The sequence below is a fragment of the Jaculus jaculus genome, chromosome 4, assembly GCF_020740685.1.
Source record: "Jaculus jaculus isolate mJacJac1 chromosome 4, mJacJac1.mat.Y.cur, whole genome shotgun sequence".
NCBI lineage: Eukaryota > Metazoa > Chordata > Mammalia > Rodentia > Dipodidae > Jaculus > Jaculus jaculus.
Genome location: NC_059105.1, coordinates 20,395,480 through 20,415,884, shown reverse-complemented (window position 1 = coordinate 20,415,884; position 20,405 = coordinate 20,395,480). Strand labels below are relative to the sequence as shown.

The 20,405-nt window shown below is 45.2% G+C and overlaps 1 protein-coding gene across 1 annotated transcript in view; it reads right to left on the bottom strand.

Annotated features, from left to right (window-relative positions):
- Trpm8 (transient receptor potential cation channel subfamily M member 8) overlaps window positions 1-20,405 on the bottom strand; it is a 159,079-nt gene that overhangs the window by 116,395 nt on the left and 22,279 nt on the right. The gene's annotated exons all lie outside the window — the stretch shown is intronic.

Sequence of the window (20,405 nt, the reverse complement as noted above, 5' to 3'; positions counted from 1 at the left end):
ACTTGCCAATAGTATCTATCACAGTATTAAATTATACCAAACTCTAATCTCCACAATTAGCGGTACATTTTTAAAACCACAGACAAAATGGGAAAGGTTCATTAAAGAAAATCCTGCCATTAATTAATAAGTTAAGTCTTAATTAAGATTGAAGGGAAAATCTAAAGTGGAAGTGATTTAACCAACGTCTTGTGAAGCTGTAACACATTTTCATAAGCATGCAGTCACCATTGGGGTGGCTAGGCGGGGTTTAAGAGGGAGTCATTGAAACTGGGTAGTGCCAGGCTCGCTAATTTAGTTACTTTCATGACCTCAGTATACATCTTTGTCTTTGTCAAACTCCCCCTAGAAGAGACAGGATAATGACCAGTGGATGGCCTTCAGGTGGAAAGGAGAGACCACATGCTTCACACCTTTGTTCTAGTTACTGGTCCCTGGGTGTTGGCTAACATTTCTGGCCTGTGCTTACGCATAGTGTAGGGTACAAGGCAATTAGAGGTAGAATGGTGTGCTTTGAAAGCTGGGGGCATAGAAGATACACATGAAAAGTAAGAGAAGAAAGGAGAGCTAAATTCTAGTTGTCATTCCTATAGAAGGGATCCTCACCTCAGGGAGAAGCCCCCTTGACAGAGGACAAAAGTCTTGAGGAGGAGGTCTCCAGTGCAGAGCGTCAAGGTAAGGAAACGGAAAGCAGTGGCATAGTGCAAGGCCATGGGGAAGGATGCCAGCCGTGGGAACTGGACCTGGGGTATGAGGAACCCATGTAAGAGATCTGGCCAGAAGCCCAGAGACAGAGAAATCTCAAAATCACCCTTAGAGTAGATCCAAGGATCACAACGTCCCAGCCCACCAGGAAATCCCAACCCTTCCCCCCTTGTCCTTGCACCTATGGACAGAGCCGGCAAACAGAGTCCTTTTTCCTTAGCCTACCTACGTGGAACACCTGCCAGGCATCCTCCAAGAGATAAAGAAATAGAAATCAGAGCCTAAAACCCAGATGAAAAAAACTAGAGATAAAGAAAAGTGTGGGTGCTGAGATATGAACTGTGGGCTTCTTTGTGAAGGACACTGCATCTGATCGAATGTCACCAGGTCATGGAACCTCTTGACACGGACCTGTACTTCCAAGGACAGATTCCAAACTCATGTTGCCAAGTTATTGGTAGCTGTTACAGCAAAGAGTGCACAATGTCACCATGGGTTTACCACAGACCTAGAGGGAAAGACCCGGGCATCAGGAGACTGGCTGGGGACTGTTGCCTAGGAGCTGAGCTGGGGAGACTCCTGAGCTGGGATTGGATGGTGTTGTAGCACTGGAGTGAGTCAGAGGCCAAAGGACTGTGAGCACCAGGCAGGAGAATTGGATTGGATGTGATGGGTGAGAGCTTATAGGAAGTCAGGGAGAGAGAGAACATTCCAGGTAAGATGAGCTGCACTGTCAACCCTGCAGAAGAGGGTCCCTGAAGAGTCTCAGGCCCTGGACAGCAAGCATCTGCTATGTGTGGGGAAGACACATCTGCACTCCAGGCCCACAAGCTGCACAGTGCTTCCTGCAAGCATGGTTCAGCCCTCTTCCCAGCCCACAGTGCTTGGACTTAGGGTCTCACCCGTATCCCTCCAAATGACCATGCTGAAGACCTAACCCCAAATGTGCAGAGTCTATGGATTTACAAGTATACTGGCTGTGGAGGAGTTAGATCGTGGCCTAAGAGCCATTGCACATAGGTACTTCTGATGTCATGGTAGCCTTTATCCTCTAGAAAGAGCTATTCTTATTTCAACATTCACACAGACTTACACAGAATGGTCGGAGGACACATGCGGTCAAAGCCATGTTGTTATAAAAGGCAAGCTGGTAACCCTCCTGGAGAAGATCAGGGGGATCTTAGGCCAAAGAGATCCCACCATGGAGGGACAAGCTGTGACTTAATGATCCCCTGTCCCATCAACTATGAGTTCCCTTGTATAATTAATGTGGTTTCTCAGGATGCCACCTGGAGCCCACCTGGACCACATTTTGGGTGACACAGGCTGAAATCCATACCTTGGTGCTCCACCCTGGACTTTTCGGACCAAGATCCCTAGGCAGGTGGTGGCCTGTGAACCCTGATGAGCTTCCCTGATGATTCATCACTATACCTCTTCTCAGGAGTCAGTTTGTGTCAGTGTCATGGCTACTGGACAGAGCTAAGTCTCATAGACAAGCTGATGCCCTTGAGCAGCCAGAGCTCTAACTTCTGGGTAGATTCTCATCTTCCTAAGTTACTGTAAGTGTGCAAAGTTCTCACCTATGCCTGGCTCGGGTTAAGTCTCATCGATGTGCTCATGCCTTTGAACAGCCAGAGCTCTAACTTGTGGATGGATCTGGGCGGGGAAATTCTCCCTCATACTGCCAGATTTGGGGTTGCTAGCAATAGGAAGTAGCCTCTTGGTGATAGCCCCCATCAGCTAGTGTCTGAGGCCTTTCTCCTTGCCAAGGCCTCTGGGAAGATCCAAACTCCTGGAGAGGGCAAGGCCCCGGACCGTGGGGACCTCCAGCCTTACACACATGGTCAGGAGAGTGAGTCAAGTTCATACAGGGTCATGCGTGGCCTCTGCATGGAGGAAGGGTTAAGGCGTTTGCCTGCAAAGCCAAAGGACCCCAGTTCAATTCTCCAGGATCCACAAAACCAAGATGCACAAGGGGACGCATGCATCTGGAGTTCCTTTGTAGAGGCTGGAGGCCCTGATGTGCCCATTCTCCCCCCCCTCTTTCCCTCCCTCCCTCCCTTTCCCTCCCTCCCTTCCTCCCTCCTTCCCTCTTTCTCTCTCTCAAATAAATAAATTAATTTAAAAAAATAAGAAAGTCAGGAGATTGGTCAGGAGAACAACATGTCCCTTACACCCCAAAGCCTGCCTACCAGAGGAAGCCAGAACTATGTGTCTGGGGGACAAGAGCCACTCTGGGTCTGGGTCTGGTTCTCTACAGAGGTTTTCCAGCCCCTGGAACTCAGCTTTCCTTAGGGAATCAAGCTAGCCAGCACCCTCAGGCTCTGGTCTCATGTATTTTCTGGGCTCAGGATAGAAGTTCCGTTCCACTCCTGAACCCAATGTTCAGTGGCCACATGGCCTTTGGCCAGCCTTGGCTGGATTTGTCTGTTCCTTGTTGAGCCCCACACCTTCCCGAATCCACTGTGATGCTTCCCATAAATGTTCAGCACTAAAGATCTCCCGCATGCTTAAGGTTGTAGCGAGTGATTTGGAAACCTCCTAGGAAAATGGCCTTGTACCCATCCACAAAAAAAAAAAAAAAAAAAAAAAATCGAAAAATTCTTCATTGGTCTGAACAAGCATGATTAAAAAGCTGCCTATAATGGTGCATGCCTTGAAGTCCAGCACTGAGAAAGCAGAGGCAGGAAGTTGTGAGTTCCAAGTAAGCCCGAGTTATATAGCAGGTTCAAGGCCAGCCTGAACTACATAACAAGATGCCATCCCAAAAAACAAAGGCTGAGACTAGAGCCCACAGGTAGAGCACTTACCTAGCATGCACAGAGGCTCTGGGTTCAATTTCTAGTACCAATCAGTCAATAATAAAGTGTGCCATCTTTTTTTTAATTATTTATTTATTTATTTGAGAGCGACAGACACAGAAAGAAAGACAGATAGAGGGAGAGAGAGAGAATGGGCACGCCAGGGCTTCCAACCTCTGCAAATGAACTCCAGACGCGTGCGCCCCCTTGTGCATCTGACTAACGTGGAACCTGGGGAACCGAGCCTCGAACCAGGGTCCTTAGGCTTCACAGGCAAGCGCTTAACCGCTAAGCCATCTCTCCAGCCCAAAGTGTGCCATCTTTATGGGCACATGAAGATGACAGATTCTTTTTCAGTGATATTTAAATGAGTTTGCTTTTTTAATGTTTTTTTTTTCTTTTGAATGAGAACTGTGATACTATTTTCCTAATTCTGTTCTCTTGTCCAATGTCAACTAATTTGATCTACCTTCAATAGACATTTGATTCTCACTACTGCTGTTATGGAAATTCCTGCCATCGCTGTACTTTGATTTTTAACTTGATACATTTCCCCATGCTAATGGGGGTGATGATGGAATAGGAACAAGAAGAACTTGTAGTTCTATATGAGTAGGAATAAAACTCAGTAGCAGAGGCCAGTAAGCTAGAAAGGAGATAGAAAGGGAATAGAATGGGGGGTACTAAGGATGGTATTGTATATATGTAAGTAGAAGAACAGATTCATGGGGGTGAAAAGGCCTAAGTGAGATCAGGAGAAGAGATTGAGTAAAGGAAAAGTGGCGGGAGGGCTAATCAAAATCTAAGAGGATAAAATTAAGTCATATGGAAACCTACTTTTTTGGACAATGGAACACTCAGAAGCCATAGATTGTTGCCAGAAAATTTTCAGTGCTAGGGATGGAATACCTTCCAGTGAGTTGTTGATCAAGGAGATTCCTGATGCCCCAAAACATTACAGGCCATTGCCAAGGCCCTTGGTTTCCCACCAGGAATAGATGGTAAGACCCTAGTGCTGAAGTCTTCATGTACTTGGGCTGCAAGGCCGCTGAGAAATCCTGCTGGAACTGAGCTGATAACCTCCTCCATGTAGACCAGCTGACAGAAAGCTGGAAGAAGCCATTCTGCATGCAGTTCAATGGGAGAGAGAGAAATCGCCAGTGAAGATACTCAACAGTGGACACTGCAAGCCTTATATTTGGCCAGCCAGGCCAAATGAGCCAATGGGTGCAATAGACACATGTCTGTTATGGAGGAAAACAACCACTCTCCAATTTGACTGGAGACCCGCTCCATGGGAGGGAATTCATCCCTGATACTGAAAACCTACAACAGGGGCAATCATAAGCCCTAGGGGTATAACATCTGCTGCTGTCTGGCTAAATGTATATACTATGCTCACCAAACTGCCCAGTAAGCACTTCTCTTAATGTTCATACCCATGTATTAATGCTACTCTCACTTTTGGTTGGAGAAACTTCTCTTTTTAGATGGCAGTGACCTTGGGATGACCCAGAAGGCACCATGGTGCTGAGAAGAAGTGACAGAGAACTCCTCAGTCACTTCCTTCATTACTTCCTCAATTCTGCCAGACACAGAAGGTGAAATAAACTCCTCAGAGATTTTTCTATGTGAGGCATACAAGTTGCTTTGCATGTGAGAACCTATACTAGGACTGGGCATGAGAAGGACCCATAGATATTATACACAGATAAGTATGGGAAGCAATGAAGATAGAGACAATTACAGAAGAAAGAAGGGAAGAAGGAAATGAGTGAAGAAGGTATTGAGAAGGGGAATGGGGAAGATAGCCAATAATAGTAAACTCGACGGCAAATGTTTGATGTTCACCAGTGCAAACACTGTAGCAGTTACCCTCTTGTTGCCAGGACAAAACACCTAACCCATTGCAGCTCACTAGAGGAAAGGATTTTTTTCAAGCTTACAGTCATGAGGGGGAGCTTCACCATGGTGGAGAAAGCACGCATCAGCTCACACCCTCATGAATCAGCTACAGGGTAGGAGCAGCAAGACTGAACTTGCCCTGAACACCCAGTGGACTGAACCAATAGACCTCAAGATCTGCCTCCATAACACACCTCCTCCAGAAAGGCTTCACCTCCCAGATGCTGCACAACTCTCCCAAACTGCCACCAGCTGGAGACCAACTATTGCAAACACATGAGTCTATGGAGGACAACTCATTCACACCACGCCACTGCCAATCTGCTTCTACTCTTATGGTTGCAGACACTGCAGACTGAGGCAGAAAAGCAGCCATCAAGTGCTCTGTCTCCAGAAGCACTCCTGGACTGGAGTCTGGGCTCCAGGGTGACCTTGGGCAATTTCTCCAGCCTTTCCTGACCTGGTATCTTCATACCTAACATCAACACTATCTGCAGAGCTCTGGGCACTGCTGTCACAAAGAGTAAAGAATCAGTATTGAACTCATTGGAGAAGAGACAGCCTCTTCAGCAAATGTTTTGAAAACTGGATATATATCTGCAGAAGGATGAAAATAGATTCTTCTCTCTCGCCATGCACAAGAATTAAGTCCAAATGGATTAAAGACCTTAACATCAGACCGGAAACTTTGAAACTGCTAGAGGAAAAAGTAGGGGAAACCCTTCAACATATTGGTCTTGGCAAAGACTTTCTGAATACAACCCCAATTGCTCAGGCAATATAACCACAGATTAACCACTGGGACCTCATGAAATTACAAAGATTTTGCACTGCAAAGGACACAGTGAAAAAAGCAAAGAGGCAACCTACAGAATGGGAAAAAAATCTTTGCCAGCTATATATCTGATAGAGGATTAATATCTAGGATATACAAAGAACTCAAAAAGTTAAATAATAAGGAATCAAACAAGCCAATCAAAAAATGGGCTATGGAGCTAAATAGAGCATTCTCAAAGGAAGAAATACGAACGGCATATAAGCATCTAAAAAGATGTTCAACGTCACTAGTCATCAGGGAAATGCAGATTAAAACTACATTGAGATTCCATCTCACTCCTGTCAGATTGGCCACCATCATGAAAACAAATGATCATAAATGTTGGCGGGGATGTGGAAAAAGAGGAACCCTTCTACACTGCTGGTGGGAATGCAATCTGGTCCAGCCATTGTGGAAAACAGTGTGGAGGTTCCTAAAACAGCTAAAGATTGATCTACCATATGACCCAGCTATAGCACTCCTAGGCATATATCCAAAGGACTCATCTCATTTCCTTAGAAGTACATGCTCTACCATGTTTATTGCTGCTCAATTTATAATAGCTGGGAAATGGAACCAGCCTAGATGTCCCTCAACAGATGAATGGATAATGAAGATGTGGCACATTTATACAATGGAGTTCTACTCAGCGGTAAAGAAAAATGAAGTTATGAAATTTGCAGAAAAATGGATGGACCTGGAAAGGATTATACTAAGTGAGGTAACCCAGGCCCAGAAAGCCAAGCACCACATGTGCTCTCTCATATGTGGATCCTAGCTACAGATGATTGGGCTTCTGTGTGAGAAGGAAAATACTTGGTAGCAGAGGCCAGTAAGTTAAAAAGGAGACATAAAGGGTGGAGAAAGGAAGGGAGGAGGATACTTAATAGGTTGATATTGTATATATGTAAGTACAATGATTGTAATGGGGAGGTAATATGATGGAGAATGGAATTTCAAAGGGGAGAGTGTGGGGGAGGGAGGGAATTACCATGGGATATTTTTTTATAATTATGGAAAATGTTAATAAAAATTTTTAAATTAAAAAAAAAAGAATCAGTATTGAGCCGGGTATGGTGGTGCACGCCTCTAATCCCAGCACTACGGAGGCCGAGGTAGGAGGATCACCACAAGTTCGAGGCCACCCTGAGACTACATAGTGAATTTGAGGTCAGCCTGAGATAGAGTGAAGGATCCTCAAAAAAAAAAAAAAAAAAAAAACTCTAGGGTGAATTCCAGATCAGTCTGGGCTACAGCTAGACCCTGCCTCAAAAAAATAAAAATATAATAATAATAAAATAAAATAAAGAAGAATCAGTACTGGTGCCATGTGCTGTGGAGACACAGTTCCTTATACAGACTATTCTGTTTAGGAACAATGCCCCAACACCCCTGGCTATCACATAGTGTGCTGATTCAATTTATTGATAATGTTTATTGATTAGCAGTGTATTAGGAAGCTATAGAGCCAAATTAAAGAGGCTCTAAGGCCAGGTGTGGTGGCACAAGCCTGTAATCTCAGCATTTACAAGGCTGAGGCAGGAGAATGGCAAGCTCATGGCCAGCCTGGAGTAAACAGAGACTCTGACTCAAACAGACAAGCAACAATGAGCTAGGGCTGGTGGTATATGCCTGTAATCCTAACATTTTCTTGGGAGGCTAAGTCAGAAGAATCACCAGTTCAAGGCCAAGCAGGGCTACATGAGACTCTGTCTCAAAAGAAATAAGTAAATAGTCGGGCGTGGTGCCACACCCTTTTAATCCCAGCACTCGGGAGGCAGAGGTAGGAGGATCCCCATGAGTTCAAGGCCATCCTAAGACTACATAGTGAATTCCAGGTCAGCCTGGGCTAGAGTAAGACCCTACCTCGAAAAAAAAAAAAAAAAAAAAAAAAGGTAAATAAGTAAAGCAATGAAGCTATGATCATTTCAAAAAGCATCACAGACTTTATTTAAACTGTACTTAAATATCTCCTCCAAATAGACCAAGGGAGGCTGGGCAGAGGATAGATAGGGCAGGCTTTTGAGGAACTGCTTTGCCAAAGCTCCCTGGGCACTTCGCTGCCCAAGCGGGATAGAAGATGAGACATCATGTATTAAAAATTCACGTCGTAATCAATTCAGCCTATCTGACCTTGGCCTGTCGCATTTTAGAGCTCTAGACAATAAGAACCCATTTCTTCCCTTTTATCCAAATTACCGAAACTGAGACCAGAAAGAGTTCTGAGTGACTCCTGACCACTTTCATGTGATAACGGCAAGGCAGAGAAAACACATTCAGGCCCGCTTGGGTTTGCGGAGCTGCTCCTCAGCTTCTGACCAGGCATGAGCCCCTTCCGAGACGGGCAGGAGGCCCGAATGCCTCTTAAAAGCATGGTGGTGGAGGTAATGGAGGGCAAGGCAGCCATGCACTATTAGGATCATTAGAAAGCTTACCATCCCTCAGAGGACTCTGACAGCAGAAGGGTTCAAAGGCCAAGGACAGAAATAGCTAGGCCACCCCACATGGGAAGTAAGAATTTACCCCAAAAGTACCTGACAGGAAAATCATTTTCCAAGAGGAGGTGGGGAAGGGGGTGCCCAAGAAACCCCTTCTTGCCAGAAATTCAGTCCAGTAAGATCGGGTAGGTAAAGGTGAAAATGGGTGCCTATTATTATGAGATTCTGGGCTATTTTGGTGAAACATCACATCCTACAACTTGGACAAGATTTCTGTCAGGTGTATTATATATGTCATATCTGTAATGCATACATTATGTATCCATATTACATCTATGTCCTTACTACCTCAGTGACCTCTCAAGCAGGAATTTTTGTTTTTATCGAGCTTTCAACCGTGAACTGTCTACATTTGTGTCACGTATACTCTCCTGTCAGTAGCTAACATTGTGGAGTGCCTGGGAAGTGGCAGGAAATACTGTAAGTGTTACACACGTGCTGACTTACCAACACTTCCAACCACCCCACAAGGCAAGTGCTACGGAGTTCATCGGCCCCCATTCTTGCTGAGCAAACAAATGAGACACAGGAAGACTCACTTACCCCAAGGTTATACAACTAGAAACCAGTGGAGCCAGGTCTGAAGTCCTGGACATCTGGTTTCAGGTTGTTTTGTTCAACTGCTTTGCTGAATTGCCAGATATGTACACGCATGTGTAATGTACACACACACACACACACTTACTCATCAGAGGTGCGGGCAGATTGTTCCTGATGAAGCTTAAAGGAAAGCCAAGTCTGGCTCAGCTGCCCTCTCAGATCTTTGTTGTTAGAGGTGATGTTTCAAGGAATACCCAAGACATCCTTGACGTCTCCATTTATGTGCTTAATAAACACTCCGGGTTTAATAGGTCCAAATCAGAGCTTTTGATACCAAGCTACTCCCGACCCCTTAATCCATGACTAAAGCAGTGGTAAGGAGAATGCCCCAGAGTCACCTTTAGGTTCTGTTTCCCTCCTGCCCCAGAACACCAATGATCCCTATCTGATTCTAAAAACCCCAAATCTGGTCACTGCTACTGCCTCCATTAACCAAAGCACCCTGATCTCTTTCCCAGAAGCTGGTCATGGCTCCTAGCTGGTCTGGAACTTTCACATCTCCTCGTGGAGTCCACTCTCCACACTCTTCCAAAGTCATCTCTTCCCAGCACCTGCCAGATCATATCAGTTCCCATTTGAGATATATCAAGTGGCTTCCCATTGTGTTCAGAACAATACCCCACATCCAGGGTATAAAGATGGCTCAGCAGTTAGGCACTTGCTTGCAAAGCCTGATGGCTCGGGTTCTACTCCCCAGTACCTATGTAAACCCACATGCATGAAGGGGAGCATGTGTCTGGAGTTTGTTTGCAATAGCAGGAGTCCTGGTGTGCCCATTCTCTTCTCTTCTTTTTAAAAGAATTATTTACTCACTTATTTATGATAGAGTCAGTGAGGCAGATAGAGAGAGAGAATGGGCACACCAGGGCCTCTAGCCACTGCAAATGAACTCCAGACACATGTGCCACCTTGTATATCTGGCTTATGTGGGTCCTGGGGAATCAAACCTGGGTCCTTTGGCTTTGCAATCAAGTGTCTTAACTACTAAGCTATCTCTCTAGCCTCCATTCTCTTCTCTCTTCTTCCTCCTCCTCCTCCTCTTCCTCCTCCTCCTTCTCCTCCTTCTCTCTCTTTCTCTCTCTCTCTCTCTCTCTCCCTCTCTCTCTCTCTCTCTCCCCTTATGAATAGAAATTTCTTAAATACAGAAAATAAAAAAAACAAGAATACCCACACCCATTATGCAATAGTGTGGCCTGTGCATCCCACCTCCCACAGACTCCTCTTCAAGCCTTAGAACTGCTCATTTCCTTCTAGAATTTCCTCTCTAAAATCTTCTAGGATTTGGCGGGTACAAAACACGTAAGAAGAGACTGAAAGCTCGGGCTATGAAAGCAGATGGCCTGGATATAGAAGCTCAACTTTACCGTTTCACCTAGATGGCCTTGGGCACCTTCCCCACCCTCTTTAAACCTGTTACTTCAGCTCAGAAATGGGGAAGATGAGCATAGGGCATGCTCAGAGTTGTCTGTCTCTGCATGTAGTATGTGTAGTGTGGTGTACATATATGCTTATGTGTGTGCAGATGCGTGTACCACGTCTGTGGCTGGAGGAGAAAATGGTGGGTGTTTCCCTCCACCCCTCAACCACATGGTTCCTTGAGATGGCATCTCTCTCTGAACATGGAGCTCATGACAGAAACAGGAAGCCTGTGGCATAGCCCCCAGCAGGAAGAGTATATGCAGAGAGAACAGCAAGTGGGTCCAGGCTAGAAACCAAGACCTCACACCACAAACACTAGCAGGGCCTCCCAGACCAGTGTGTGGCGTACAGTAGATACTCTATGAATATCTGGTTATCTGATGGGCAGAGAACTGCTTAGGCCTGCATCTATGCCACTTACACCCCTCGCCATGTGGCCTGGTTCCCAAGTGCATTCAATGAATCAATCAGTAAATGAGTGTGGTGGTTTGAATAGAATAGAAGGCCCCCAATATATTCAGTTGTTTGTTTGTAGTTTGCATCTGCTGGCTACCTGGCTGGAGGCAATGTCATTGAGTGGATCTTAAGTTGTGGTAATGGGTTTCCAATTTCAATCTAAAGATATGCAAAGTGTGCCTAGCTGAAGTTCCTGAAGTGTGCTGTGGCTTTTGACCTTTAGGCTTGTACTTCTTTCTCTCTGCTTGGACCTGTGAAGGCAGGCCAGCTTCTTTTGCCATTATGGAACTTCCCCTGGATCTGTAAGCTTCAGTAAATCCCTTCCTCCATAACTGTGCCTGATCTGGAAGTTTATCTCAGCAAACCTGAATCTGTCTGCTACAGAACTTGGTACCAGGAGTGGGGTGAGATGTACCTGGCCATGTGGATGTTGATCTTTTGGAACCTTTGTTTTGGAGGAATAGGCATGGACTTGGTGCTTGCAGCTGAAGATGTCTTCTGGAGTGATAAGCCAAGTTTTATGGACTATTCTGATGAGAGTCTGAGAATGCTAAGTGCAAACAGCATTGAACTTTGAGGCTTGGCTTATGAGCTTTCTAAGGGGAAGGAAAGACTGCAGAGGACTTTGTTGGAACTGGGCTACTGGCATAAGGGCTGGCTGTGTCCTGCTGCCCAGGCCCAGAGAGTTTGATCAAGGTTAAATTTGTAATGGACTGATGTGCTTGGCTAGAGATATTGGACTGAGAGACTTAAGATTTTAAGCTGGAAAACTTTAAGCAAGTTAAATTTACTGGCACAGAGACTGGTTTTAGATTACTAAAGCCGCTATTATCAAACACACTAGCAATCTTAAAGAAAGATGGTCCAATTGCTTTACCATGGAAAGGATGAAGGGAAAAGACTATCACAGAAATGCAAACACTTTTGGAAAGAGGTGACTGGAGAAGGAACCTGCTTTTCAAGGTTATGATTTGTTTTGTCTGTGAATTAAGAATATGGCTGTGTCCTGCACACCTGGTATTGGTTTCAGAAGCATAAAAATGTGAGGAGTGGTCATGAATTGCACATGCTTCCAGGAGCTGCCGCTGAGATGTGGCATAAGCAAGCAGGCAAGCATGTATACCACCCTCGTCCACAAACCCCACCCTCCATCCCTGACTCCCAAGAACATTCCAACAACCCAACTTCAGACAGTGCCTCCTCTAGGAAGCCCCTTGGATTAGCACCCTGCCCAGGACCTAGAGCTACAATGTAAGGTGTGACAGTGGCAGGCAGGTGGCTCCCAAGCATCTGAGACACAGCTACCCCAACAAGACAGGCTGTACGTAGCCAGGGCACATAGGGTAAAAAGACATTGCGGGGGATAGGGAACTGAGCCTGGCAATGCTTATCTGTGTCCCCAGCACTCAAGAAGTAGAGACAGCAGGGTCTTAATCATGAAGCCAACCTAGACTACAGTCAGTGAGTCCTTGACCCTATCTCAAAAATCAAGCAAACAAGGCTGAAGGGATGTCTTAGCAGTTAAGGCATTTGCCCGCAAAGCCAAAGGACCCAGGTTCAATTCCCCAGAACACACGTTAGCCAGATGCACAAGGGGGCGCACACGTCTGGAGTTCATTTGCAGTGGCTGGAGGCCCTGGTGCGCCCATTCTCTCATTCTCCTTCTTTCTCTGTCAAATAAATAAATAAATAAATATAACATATTTTTAAAAAACAAGACCTGACTCCAGTATCACACTTCCTGTAACAAGGTTCCACCTTAAAGGCTCCGCACTGTTCCCAAACAGCACTGCCAAGGAGATAAGTCTTCAAACACGTGAGTCTCTGGGAACATTTTATACTCAAACCCCTACAGCAGAATTCAACAAAGTCCAGATAAACACATGCCATACCTTCCACATGTGGAGACTCTACTCAAGTTCCCTCTTTTCTCCCTGGATTGTTATTCTGCCATGCAAGCTCATGGCCTACCATCCCTGCACATGAAACCTTAATGAAGGTTGCCACATTTCCTTCCTACGTACATGTCACTGCTCTCATTGCCCTAACAACGGCTCTGTCCATGGAGAACAGTGACCACTCTTCCTTGGGACAGGTGTTCAATCACACCCTCCATTACTACCTTCTGGGTTACTTTCTCTTCTTGTTGCTATAACCAGATGCCTGAAAAGGAGAAATGTAAAGGATGAAGAGTTTGTTCTGGTTTACAGTTAGAGGTGGCAACATATCATGGTGAGGAGGACTTGGCAGCAGGCAATTGAGGAAACTGACTGTGGTCACATTGTGTCCAGTCAGGAACTAAGGAGCCCATGCCCAGCTAGGTCTCTCCTCTTTATGTAATCCAGAGGCCCAGCCCATAGAACGGCACCACACACATATAGGTTGGGTCATCCCACTTCAAATAACCTAGTTTAGAAAACTGCTTAAAGCCCATGAGGAAAAGAGGACAGGGGAGGGTGTAAGAAGAAGATATAGTAAATATATAAGTAGAAAGGCAAAGTAATAGGGGAGAAATGGCCTGGGGGGGGGCTAAAGGAAAGGATGGAGGAGAAGAGGGGGTAGAAGGAAGGCTAATCAAAATTAAACATATTATGAAGAACCCATCGGAAATATACTTCTCAACTACCTAATAACACGTTTTAAAAGAGCCTGGACTGGCGAAGTGGCTTAGCAGTTAGAGTGTTTGCCTGTGAAACCTAAGGACCCATGTTCAACTCTCCAGATCCCACATTATCCAGATGCACAAAGATGAGGCAAGCACAAGGTCACACATGCCCACTAGGTGGCGCAAGCATCTGGCTTTCCATTTCAGTGGCTGAGGCCCTGGCACACCAGCTCTCTCTCTCTCTCTCTCTCTCTTTCTCACAAGCACACATGCTCACACACACACATGTTCCCTCTAATAAAAAAAAAAAAAAAGAATCTGGGGCTAGAAAATTGGCCTAGTAGTTAAGGCATTTGCCTGCAAAGCCTAAGGACCCGTGTTTGACTCTCCAGGTCCCACGTAAGCCAAGCGTGCAAGGTTGCACATGCACACAAGATGGTACACATGTCTGAAGTTCAGTTGCAGTGGCTGGAGCCCTGGTGCATGAATTCTCTTGCACACACTCATTTAAAAAATGACAACAACAAGAAAGAAAGTCTGGGCAGAAGTGCCCAGTGGGGTGGATAAGTCTGTGCCCAGAAGCCATAGGTTGAAAATTTCATTGCCAGTGGTGGGATATCTCCCAGTAAGTTATTGGTCAGAAAGGCCCCTGATGCTTCCAGAATACTACAGGCTATTGCCAAGGTTCTTGGTTGCCTACCAGAACTAGATGGTAAGACCCTGCTTCTCCACATGCTTGGGCTGCAGGTCACTGAGAGATCAAGCTAGAGCTAAGCTGGAAGCCTCCTCCCTGTTGACCAGCTGCCAGGATGCTGGAAAGAGGTATGCAGCCTATAGAGGGAGGAAAGTCATCAATGGTCTAAACCTGCAGTGGGTCCTGCAAGATTTATGCCTGGCCAATCAAGCCAAGTGTGCCAACTGGTGCAATGATGGTATGACTGTTATGGGGAAACCAATTGCTCTCTGATAGGACAAGAGGCCCACTCCATGGGAAGGACTTCATGCTTGGTACTGAAAACTTAGTAAAAAAAAAAAAAAAAAAAGCCCATGGCTAGGTAGGTCATAAGCCCTAAGGAGGAAACTACTACTTTTGTCTAACTACATGAAAATATCAAGCCCACCAAACTGCCCTCTAAACACTTCTGTTTATGCCTATATACTAACGCTCCTCTCATTGTCTCTCTCCCATAACTGACTGCTGCCCCCATAATGCATGACCCACAATCCCCATGGGGTTGACCTGCATCCCCAACAAGGAAGGCCTCTACAGAAAAGAGGCAGGGAGGAGGGAAAGGATGGTATCAACATGTGATGTTTACATATAAAATATGTCCATATCTAGTAAAAAAAAAAAAATGAAAAACAAAAAGAAAGAAACAAAAAAGAAAAAATTTACCATAGTGCTGAGAAGCAATGACAGTGGAATATTCAGCACTGAGACATCTCTATCACACCTTCTAAGGCTCAGGATCCATTATGGAAGAGGTGGCAGAAAGAATGTAAGAGCCAAAGGGAGGGTAGGACTCCTTACGATGCAAACTTCCGAACATAAAATGGCCTGGGTATCCATGACCTTGCAGTGCCTGGTACTACCTACACAAGACCCTCACAACAGGAGGAAAAGAAGATGTTGTCAAAATAAAATAGAGACTAATTGAGAGGGGGATGTATATGATGAAAGTGGGACTTGTGAAGGGGAAAGTGGGAATGTGGAGGGAATTATAACGGCTTATTTTATATAATTAATTATAAAAAAAGATTTTAGAAACAGCAGTAAAAAAAATTAAAATTAAAAAAATAATGCTCCTCTCACTCTGGATTAGAGAAATTTCTCTTTTCAGATGGTGATGACCTTTGGGGAGACTCAAAATTCAGCAAAGTGCTAAGAAGAAATAACAATTGTGTGTTCAGCACTAAGTGATGCATCTCTATCACACCCTCCAAGGCTCAAGGAAGGACCACTGCAGAAGAGGTGGCAGAAAAAATGCAAGAGGGCTGGAAAGATGGCTTAGTGGTTAAGCACTCGCCTGTGAAGCCTAAGGACCCCGGTTCGAGGCTTGGTTCCCCAGGTCCCACGTTAGCCAGATGCACAAGGGGGCGCACGAGTCTGGAGTTCGTTTGCAGAGGCTGGAAGCCCTGGCGCGCCCATTCTCTCTCTCCCTCTATCTGTCTTTTTCTCTGTGTCTGTCACTCTCAAATAAATAAATAAAATATTTTTAAAAAATGCAAGAGCTAAGGGAAGGGGAGGAGAGCTTACAATATTGTCTTCCAGACACAAAGGGATCATTGTATTCATAACCTCACGGTTGTTAACACAAGACCTGCATAACAGGAGGGAAAAGAAAATGATGACATCAAAATAGAAAAAGACTAGTTGGAAAGAAGAAGGGATTCAGAGGAGGAGGGATTCAAGAGGGAGAAAGGAAAGGTGATGGTGGGGATTGGGTTCATGTTATATTATCTATATGTATGGAAGCTGCCACATACACCAGAAATCTCACCCATCTGTGGCGTAAAGCGTTTAAGATGAGCCGGGCCTGGCAGCGCATGCCTTTAATCCCAGCACTCGGGAGACAGAGGTAGGAGGATCACTGTGAGTTCAAGGCCACCCTGAGACTACATAGTGAATTCTAGGTCAGCCTGGATTACAGTAACCCTGAGAAGACTACATAGTGAATTCTAGGTCAGCCTGGATTAGAGTAAGACCCTACCTCGAAAATAAAAAAAAAAAAAAAAAGAATTTAAGATGGGCTGGAGAGATGGTTTAGTGGTTAAGTGCTTGCCTGTGAAGTCTAAGGAGCCCAGTTCAAGGCTTGATTCCCCAGGACCTACGTAAGTGGCACACGCATCTGGAGTTCGTTTGCAGTAGCTGGATGGAGATCCTGGTGCACCCATTCTCTCGCTCTTCTCTCTCTCTCTCTTTCTCTCTCTCTCTCTTCCTCCCTCTTTTTTCTCTGTCTGTCTGTTGCTCTGAAATAAATAAATAAAAATAAACAAAAAATTGTTAAAAAGAATTTAAGATGATGTCAAACCACCTGCCATACTGTCTATAAAACTCTAAGCTATTGGAGCTCGACACTTAGGTTTGGGAAGTTATTCCCAAATCCATGTCCACATGAATAATTTTCTGATTCTCCACTCTATCTCTTGGGCCAGCTCTGTGCAACTCAGTCTCCCATAGCAAAGGCAGGTCTTACGACACTGTTCTTGCAGATGAAGAGATTAAGGAGCATCAGATGGATCCGTGGAAGAGCCTGATACATAGCGCCTCCCCTCCACCCTGCATCGCCTTCCCACTGTGAGCGGTGCTCTTACACTGAAAACCACTTCTGGGGTCAAAACCGACAAGTGCGGTATGAGGGTTCCTTTCACCTCTGTCTTGAATTTAACAAGCAAGAAGATTTATAGGTGCCCCACCACTTGCAAGAGTGTCTTTCTCCCCAAATTCTTGCCTTTCTCTTTCCATCCTTCCCTCTACTCCCATTCCCTTTCTTCCTTCCTTTCCCCTCCATCTCTTTCCCTCTTCCTTCCCTCCATCCTTCTCTCCTCTCCCTTTTTTTCTTCTTTCCTTCCTTCCATCCACAAGTGCACACCAAGGGGCTGCTTATGTGCATGTGGCAATGTTAGGGTATATGAAAGTCATGAAGATGGGTGAAGGACTTTTTACCCCGAGGCTGTAGAAGGCCGAACTGGATCACAACAGACAGAGTGCAAGTCAACTGGAATAAAGAAGTCTGAGCAGCTCCACCACACTCACTGGAACTTCTGGCGTTGTTTGGGGAGCAGGAGCTTGTTCATGGGAGAATAGGACTTTATCACTTCTGCCTTTGAATCTATAGCACCTAAAACAGAGCCTGGCACATACCTCGCTGCTACTCAGTAAATAATGACTGAAGAAAACAGAAAGAAGGAAGGAAGAGGAAAGGAGAGAGGAGGGAAGAAGGGGAGAGGAATTAAATTCATGATGTTTAAGCCATCAAGTTTGTAGCAATTTAACAGCAGCAATAGGAAGTTAATATAGTTTCGCAGAAGCAGTAAATTGTAATTTCTATACTCATTTTCTTCTCTTTATAGTTGATTTAATTGATTTGCATCATTATAATATCAAATAAAACTGGCAGAAGGGAAAATCGGGAATTACCATATTTGGCTCTTGTTTCATTAGCCTTGTTAAGTGGTTAGAGTTCAAATTCTTGCTGAAGACTGACTTAGTAGTATCCAAGGTTTGGGGTGTTGTGAGGCTGACTTTATCACAGCTGATGTCTTACCTAAGTGGAGACCAATTAAGAAAACTACTTCTGTGAAATTAATTCACTAAATCTGCTATTTTCACTCTCATTAGCCATCATTGTATAAATGGTGCTAATGGAGAAAAGATGTGAATGTGTGACTATCCAGACAGCATTATTTGTATTTTGTCTCTCATGGTGTGGATATATTGTGGGGGGAAAAAAGAAACAGCAAAGGGGCTGGAGAAATGGCTTACAGTTAAGGCACTTGCCTGTGAAGCCTAAGAACCCAGGTTGCATTCCCCAGTACAACATAAGCCAGATGCACAGGGTAACACATGTGTCTGGAGTTCATTTGCACTGGCTGGAGGCTTCGGTGCACCCATTCTCTCTATAAATGCATCTTCCTCTCTCACTCTCTTTCCCTCCCTCTCTATCTCAAATAAATAAATAAATAAATAAATAAAATATTAAAAATAAAAAGAGCAAGCCAGGAGTGGTGGCATATGCCTTTAATCCCAGCACTCGGGAGGCAGAGGTAGGAGGATCGCCATGAGTTCAAGGCCACCCTGAGACTCCATAGTGAATTCCAGGTCAGCCTGCGCTAGAATGAGACCCTACCTCGAAAAACCAAAACTAAAATAAATAAATAAAAACAGCAAAGCAAGAGTCACAGACTGATGTCGGCCATGACATCGCTGAAACACTTGGTGAGCTGGTTCTCTCACCCACAGAACAGAAGCAATGATACATCCTGCCCCTCTGGGATGTGACTGTCACAGCGTCCACTGGAACAAAAGCGATGGTACGACACCTCTCTCCATCATGCATGTGAGTGTCTCAGAGTCCACCAGAAATCCTCTCATTAAAGCAACGTTCTGTTTGCTTCGGTGACACTCTGATCCCCGAGACTGCCATTCTGTTCCCAAAGCTCACGAAACGACACACCTGGGAAGACCTGGTCAGCACCTGGCAGGTGCGGGTCTCTCCTCGCTCAGCTGAAGCGCCAGCAGCCAGTGTCCAGGGTTGGCAGGAGCATGCAAGGAAGAAGGCCAGCACCACCTGGAGCTAGTGGGTGGGCTCAGCTGATGCCGATCCTGCATCACTGTTGTGGTTTGAAGGTAAAATGACCCGCCTAGGCTCATGTGTTTGATCACTTGGTTCCCAGCCAGTGGTGCTTTTGGGGAAGACTGTAGCATCTTTAGGGGGTAGAGCCTTGCTGCAGGAAGTGGGTCATGGGGGCGGGACTTGAGGTTTTATAGCCTGGCCCCACTTCCTGTACATCCTCTGCTTCCTGCCTGTGGATACAATGGGACCAGCTCTGTTTCCTGCCCCTGTGGCTATGTCTTCCCCACTGTAGCAGACAGCTTCAGGTTTGTTGAGATAAACTTCCAGACCAGACACAGTTATGGAGGAAGGAATATCTACTGAAGCTTACAGAGCCGGGGGAAGTTCCATAAATGGCAGAAGCAGCTGGCCTGCCTTCATAGGTCCAAGCAGAGAAAGAGAGAAGTACAAGCCCAAAAGCAAAAAGCCCCACAGGAACTCCAGCTAGGCACACTTTGCATATCTTTAGATTGAAATCTGAAACCCACCACCTCACCTTAAGATCCACCCAGTGACACTGCCTCCAGCCAGGTGGCTGCAGATGCAAACTACAAACAAACAACTGAATATATTGGGGGCCATGTATTCTATTCAAACCACCACATCCACCATGACAGAAAGTATCCCTGGAAACGGTGAGCCACAATAAACTTTCCTTCCTTAAGTTGCTTCTGGTCAGGTATTTGGCCACAACAATGTAAAAGTAATTAATTCTGGTCAGGTACTTGGCCATAACAATGTAAAAGTAATTAATGCTCAGAGTTTGGGCTCAAATACATGTAATGTCATCCTCTTTCTTTTTTCATAAGCCATAAATTTAGTTCCTGTGCATGGCTGGGTCTCAGGTGTAAGCAGCTCTCCCCCCTGGTGCCCAGTGGCTTTAAAGATGGTTATGACTGGCATGATCCCTGAAACTCTCATGAGATGACACCCAAAAGCCAAAATCCCTTGACTATTTAATAATTTGGTTGATTGACTCAGATGCATGCTGTGATAGAGGTTTTATCAAACTAAAGCCCATCTCCCCTTCTCTGTGCTGAGCAGTGTTTTGCAAACACGTTGGGTTCTAAGATGAAAAGAAAGTAAACAACCTTGTCCTATTCTTCTCATGACCCAACCCAACTGTGTCACTGAGTCCTGTCCCGAGTCGTGCGGATATCTCATGAGTAAAATCCCCACTCTGATCTAACAGCTTATTTTTTTTTTAACTTTTTTATTGTTTGTTTGTTTTCGACGTGGGGTCTCACTCTAGGCCAGGCC